The 7,477-nt window shown below is 33.2% G+C and overlaps 1 pseudogene; it reads left to right on the top strand.

Moving 5' to 3' along the window:
* Positions 1 to 5,506: 5,506 nt before the first annotated feature.
* Positions 5,507 to 6,477, top strand: LOC134711066 (uncharacterized; annotated as a pseudogene).
* The last annotated feature ends 1,000 nt before the right edge of the window (positions 6,478 to 7,477 follow it).

The raw sequence follows: 7,477 nt of genomic DNA, 5'->3' as shown, positions 1-7,477 counted from the left end.
TCAAATGTACCAGGATTATAATTCAATACGCCAGACGCGCGTTTCGTCTACATAAGACTCATCATTGACGCTCAGATCAAAATAGTTGTAAAGCCAAACAAGTACAAAGTTGAAGAGCATTGAGGACCCAAAATTCTTAAAAGTTGTGCCAAATACGGCTATGGTAATCTATTCTTGGGGTAAGAAAATCCATAGTTTTTTGTAAAATTCAAGTTTAGTTAACTAGATGACAATGACCATATAATGGATATTCATGTCAACACCGAAGTGCTGACTACTGGGCTGGTGACACCCTCGGGGACGAAACGTCAACCAGCAGTGGTATCGACCCAGTGGTGTAAATAGTTATCAAATGTACCAGGATTATAATTATTAAAATACGCTAGACGTGCGTTTCGTCTACAAAAGACTCATCAGTGACGCTCAGATCAAAATAGTTGTAAAGCCAAACAAGTACAAAGTTGAAGAGCATTGGGATAACATTGTTGCGGTAAGTATAGTTTTTCGGTTTTGCTAAAAAGTTGTAAGTCGAATCTTCATGATAATTTGAACTGTGTAAAAATTGGGGAGGCCCATCGAAAATGGACATAAGCACCGAGCGGGACACACCTGTCCTTTCCTTGTTGCCATCAGTCTATAGATCGTGTTCAAAGTATCAGTAGGTAAATCCAGCTCTACATCCCCGGTGATTTTATTTTATGAGTTCTAGGATCTTGCTCAATATGAATATTGGTTTGGATTAGTGAAACACTGAATGTTTGGTTGGAACTACTGTTCTGAAAATTGAAAAGTTCAAGTCCTGTTTTTGGTCTCAATATGGAAAAGAACGGATATGGGTTAATGGCACGAAGACATCACATATTAACCATTAAATACCACACAACAAATACATCTAGAGCTGACAACACGAGCTTCAATAGAGCAGGAGCTTCCCACTTACAGACGGCCATCTCTCTTGAGGGCTTCAAACAAAACAAGAACAACCCAGCCCAAGGGCACATAAATGACCGAATGAATAATCGCCTGACTGTTAAATGGACCCTTTAAATATAAAAACGACTTCCGACCTCTATGTTGGAAAAAACGACCTGTGACCTGTACATTTCCCTTAAAAACGACCTCGCGACCTTGCGACATTAAAGGGGGGGGGGGGGGTACCCTATGGGAGCCTCAATACTTGTGCAGGTCAAACTATGAGCCAATTCATAATCGATCTCCAATTACAATAGATATATAACTTCTTATATAAAATGCCTCTTTATTTAAATGCATATATGTAATACAAAAAAAATAAATGTATACACATGACCCTGTTATCGGCAAAACATTGATTACAAGGAATTTAATAACTCCCGTTTGATTCGTGTTTAAATTTATATGTGTTTTGTTTCGTCCCATATGCTGCTTATATTGGAGTTTCAGGCAACTAAAAAAAAAGGATTATTAGTAATTATCGATTACTCGTTGAATAAATAGCATTACCAGCATTGGTACATAAAATATTGTTAAGAACGTAGTTCCGTCTATTCCAACTTAAGCATTATAATTTGTTGGTTAGTGATCTGGTGAAGTAAATGTTTGCATGCTTTCAAGTGACAAAATGTTACATCGATTGGTTGTACGGATTGCAGTTATATACATGTATTACTTAGTAGGTTGAATGATTAATCGATGACATCGTTGATGCATATTTGCTCAACGTAACGTGACGCATTTTTCATATTGATTTATTCCTTGACTTCTTGATGAGCGACGTACGTCTATCAATAAATAGTTAACGCTTTTTCCCCAAGACAAATTTTCGTAGCCCTTCTTATAGATAAAAAGCTTCTTTTAGGAAAATAAAATCAATCATAAACTGAAACATGAGAACACAGAAAATCATAATGTCAATATAGGTTTATAATGGAGTAATCCCAATTTATCGACAATTTAAAAAACCTTTTGAAGGTTTACACAACGATTTGACCATTATGGCAGTGTTTACACCACACATCTACTCTACACACTGATTTACCTGTCCATCTTACAAGGTCTTGTTGGACCTAGAAGCATAAAGCTTATATGCATTTAATGTATAGGAAAATAAAAAAAAACTACTTACTTAGATTTTGAAGTGTATTTTATCAAGTCTGGAGCATGTAACACAAAAACAAACACCAGAGTTTTATTTGATACGGCCCACTTAGTTACACAGTTTAAATCACTTTATGTTATTCAAATATCCATTGTTCAAAAATTTGTATGTAAATCAATACAGTTAAAAAAAATTAACTATGTGAAGGGAGTGTCTCAAACATCTTTATCCAACTTTGTTTATGTATTGTTTAAAAAACGTAATATGGATTTAAACTGTATTTTCCTAGGTACAGCAATGATTTAAAACTTTTTTCCCAGATGCATAGATATGTCTGTACTCAGTTAAATTGGTGTTGAGGGGGGGCAGGAGGATTTTGAAAATAAATAACTCGGCCTTGATAATCACAAAAATAAATGGTTTGTTCTGTGGTAGTTTGAAAATAAATTACCTGACTTGCAATGTATTGAAAATAAATAACTCAGCAGGTCTATAGCTTATTGGGCCTTCAGCGGTTCCAAAACCCTTCAAAAAAATTTTGCCTCCGTACGCTCGGCGAAATATGTTTTACAATACTTTGGAAAGAGGCTAGGTAAACCCAAACTAAATAACTTTAATACTATGTTTATATGCACTATGCATGCTATGTGTATATATTGCTTGGGAATATAACTGATTCATTTCGTTAAGAAAATTATAAAATACTTAATCTAATTACACCAGTTGTCTAGACGTAGAAATTTTATATATTGTACATAGTATTTTATTTCATATTATGTATTATTATTATCTATGCATTTTAATAGTCTCTTATAATTCTGTATAGAATGGCTCTCATTTCATTTAGTGTTATTTTACAATGTTACTAATGTATAAAGATTGATTGTACTTGTTAGAGAGATGAGACTTTAATAAAACATTGAATTGAATTGTATTAATTAAAATGGTTATTTGGATGGAGTGTCTCAATGGCACTCACACCACATCTTCCTACATCTAATTATTCATAATTAACAAATATTAAAAAAATAGTATGTTTTCGAATATCATAAATATATTGGTAAAAAATGAATAATCAGTCCCTTGCTTTAATAAAAAGGAAAAATCTTGCTTCTATAGTGCAGAAAATGAATAATCTGTCCTCTCAGTTTACAAAAATAAATAACCGATCAAAAACAAATCCTCCTGCCCCCCCCCCCCCCCCCTCCCAGAATATCAAATGGTCGTCCCCTTATCCAATACGGCATATTCAGTACTATGAAAAACTATTCGCTTGCAATCAGTTAAGTATTGTTCGTTCTGAAAACTCAGTATGACTTTGATGTGTATATGTAAATAACAACTACTGAAAGAGGGGAGAAGGATACTATAGATATTCAAAAGCCGAAAATAAACTGACAACGTCTTGTCTAAAATAAGAAAAAAGAGCACCAGTACAAAACACACAACTTAAAAATGCAAGGACTTATCAACTAGAAACCCACCAATAACTTTGGATGACCGTAGGAGAGGTAAGCAGATATTCCACACCACATGTAGCACCCGTCGTCTGAAATGTTTATGTTCCTAAACGTTAACGCTGGACTCTAAGACAACTTTAGATAATTTATGAAATTTGAAACATGTTGTTTTCATTTTTTTTAATTAATATCAGCTTCGTTTAACTGCTTTTATGATTGGTGAATTGTTCTATAGCATACATTCCATAAAATACAATGTAAAAACAATCGCCTAAAATAAATCTCAAAGATTTTACCAAACTTAAATTTGTAATCCTTCTATCGTCACGAAAAAAAAACCACATCTGAATCTAGGATCTTTTTTAATTTTCTGAATGCGTTTACCCTCTTGTTCATTGGCTTTGTCAGGCTTTTTAACTTCCAACTGGTTTGTTTGTACTTAAAGTAACCATAATGGTATGGACTTTGTTAATAAGTTAAACAATACAATACAATAACTAAATATGCATATGACGATTTACGACGACTACTTGGAATGGCTCTACATGTTTAGTACACAAAGGCATATTGTTTATATAACTTACAATCACAGACAACTTATATAGAATAGAAATATGATTGGATCCATCAAAATTTAAGAATTCTAATATTGTAATAAAATGTTCAAAAAAAATCGAATATAAAAAAGAAGATGTGGTATGATTGCCAATGAGACAACTGTCCACAACTATAACAACTATAGGTCACCGTACGACCTTCAACAATAAGCAAAGCACATACCGTATAGTCAGCTATAAAAGGCCCCGATATGACAATGTAAAACAATTCAAACGAGAAAACTAACGGTCTTATCTATGTACAAAAAATGAACGAAAAACAAATATGTAACACATAAACAAACGACAACCAATGAATTACAGGCTCCTGACTTGGGACCGCCACATACATAAATAATTTCAATTTGGTTCATTAAAATTGGTTCATTTGTACTCTGTGCTTAGACTTTTCTAAGGGGGGGGGGGGGGGGGGGGGGGGCACAGGCAAGACAATTTGGTATGTGTATAGTGAGTGTTAATTAGTCTCAAATATTATTTTAATTATTCCTGGTATTTTTATTATAGAATTTCCGAAAGAAACAGTGTTCCAGATTTCCCCTCAAATGATGACTTGCCCTATGACAGTGAATCTGATCCTTCGTTTCATGGAGATATCATTAATGATGGAAGTGATAACTGTATAACCGAATCATTTGAGACTGAATATGGCACTCAAGAAATGCAACAAATCTTACAGTTGGATAATATAGAGACTGAAGACATGGAAATTGACAAATTTGATGAAAATGAGTCTGCTTCAGAAGGTGATAGTTCAGAGGAAGAAAGCACAGCTTATAAAAGATAATAGTTCATCAACAACAGATGAAGAAAAACATGGAAGCAGTGTTCCTTTAAATGTTTTGCCACCTATTGAAAATATATATTAATCAGATATTTCAAATATAGAACATTTGCTTTCCCTCTGTGGATTTTCAACAAAAAACAATTTGTCTGGTACAGCCTTGTGTTAGCTGATGAAGTTGATTAACATTCATCTACCTAAAAATGTATGTGAAACAAATGCCAATAGATTAAAATAGAAGTTTGGATTTGAAGGCAATTTCATAAAATATTATGACTATTGTGATATATGTGGTGCACTCTTTCCAGAGGATAAAACTCATTGTTTTTGTGCAACACCTCATTGTAAAGGTAAAAGGTAAATTGATGAGAAATTGAAAGGTCGGGGAAAAAAATTCTTCGTCAGTGGAGATTTAAGGTTGCAATTAATTAAAAGAATTTTTTGAAAAGAGTGGAAATTGGGAACAGGTCATGACTTCATTTAGAAGAGAAAATGTTAAAGATGGCATGCATGATATTTTAGATGGGGCAAAATATCAAAAAAGTGTAAAAAGTTTACAGTTACTTTGACAATGTTTACAGGTGGTGTTTCTTTGTTTAAATCTTCAAAAATTGCTTTGTGGCCAGGTTACCTAGTAACTAATGAATTAAGACCACAATCAAAATTTGTCAAGAAGAATATGGTTTTATGGGGCCTATGGCAGGGGCAAGGAAAACCAAAGATGAACACATTTTTCTTTCCTTTTGTCAAGGAAATGATAGATTTGTACCACACAGGGTTGACAGTTGAAACATCTACAGGGCAGCAAAAGGTTTATGTAATTGTCAGTACTATGACAAGGGACCTCCGAGCAAGAGCAGGTGTCTTTAACATGACCCAACATAACGGTTTATATTCATGTATATTTTGTGAAGAACCGGGGTTAGTAGTTAAAGTTGGTAAAGGTCATACACGTTGCTTTCTTTATCGTGAAGAAAAACCAAAGTGTCGCTCCAGTATTTCTATTGAACAAAATGTGTTGAGTGCTATTGACGCGAAACAACCAGTTTATGGATATTTTGGAAGGTCTATCATCAAACATCTCCCGTTTACAGATTTCCACGAAAGCTGCACAGTTGATTTCATGCATGGCTTTTTACTTGGAATTACAAAAAAGTTACTGAGTTTATGGATTGCATGGTCAAGTTATCAGAAACCTTACTTCATTAGACATAACCTTAAAGACATTGACAAAAAACTATAAACTATTAAGGTACCTTATTTAATTCATAGAATTCCACGAAAAAATGAAAACAATTTAAATCATTGGAAAGCTTCTGAGTTTCGATCTTTTCTGCTCTTTTATGCATTACCGTGCTTAAAAGACTTTTTGTCAGGAAATTTTTGGAACATTTTGCAAGTCTTGAAGCTACATTCTTGTTGCTGCAGGAGAAAATTTCACCAAGAGAAATTAAAAGGCCATTTAAAAAGCGTAGCCCAAGTTGGATACATAAATCGTTTATCTATCTGCCCCTTGATGTAACTATTTTATCTATACTTTGATGTTGACTAAGTTTATTATCAGCACAATATCTATCAAAGGGGGGAAGATGGGCCCCATTATCTTCTTTTATAAAATCAAAGCCTATACCAGTTCTTGCATTTAAATCTCCTCCAAGGATAATTTGTCCTTGTTCTGAAAAAAAGGGATATTTCTTTTTCACGAATATCAAAGTAATCTAGATCAAGAGACTTTGTAAGTGGATTCTGAAGGGGGATTATACATATAGCAGATAAATATATCTTTTTTGAGGCCAAAAGAATTTAATTCCTCTCTTTAAACATGATTTCACATATACTGAGATGCCTCCAAATCTTTTCCTAGACTTTTTAGATTTTGGTCTCACTAAATGGATAGCTTTAAAATCTGGAATTTCTAAATTGTCTTCAGGCCAACTATGAGTTTCCAGAAGACATATAATATCACTTTTTTTAATATTTGTAATAAATTCTGGGTCGGTAAACTTATCATCATGCCCCTTGCTGGTATGTCCTTGAATGTTCCAGCTAGAAATTAATATTTTTTTCTTTTCCATAAGAAAGATGATTAATTTTCAGAAGAGTATTGAAAGATAAAAATGCTCCTAGAACCAATATACATAAAGAAAATCAGACAGTCAATCATACAACAAGAGTAAAACATATGTACTATATACTGCAACTTCAACTTCTTCCTATTTGGTTTGTAAAAAGGAAAAGTAAAAATATAAAATATTGAGTTATCTTTCTTTGAATATTACAAGCACTTTATTCTAATAAACTAGAAGTTAATTTCAAATTGCTCTTTGATTTCAACAATAGACACTGTTACCAATTAACAAGAATGTATTTGGTCATATATACACACAAAAAAATAAAAAAAAAACCAAAGAGCAATGTGAATAAGTGTGTGTACTTATCTGCACATGTATTAAAAACAAAAACAAAAAATTTAAATGCCAAGATGTTTTTATCGTTTTTCTTGGGTTTTTTTTCTATGACCAATTTGTGTTGGAAAGAAGCT

The sequence above is a fragment of the Mytilus trossulus genome, chromosome 3, assembly GCF_036588685.1.
Source record: "Mytilus trossulus isolate FHL-02 chromosome 3, PNRI_Mtr1.1.1.hap1, whole genome shotgun sequence".
Lineage (NCBI taxonomy): Eukaryota > Metazoa > Mollusca > Bivalvia > Mytilida > Mytilidae > Mytilus > Mytilus trossulus.
Note: the sequence above shows the minus strand (reverse complement) of the source record. Positions and strands in the feature narration are given on the sequence as shown.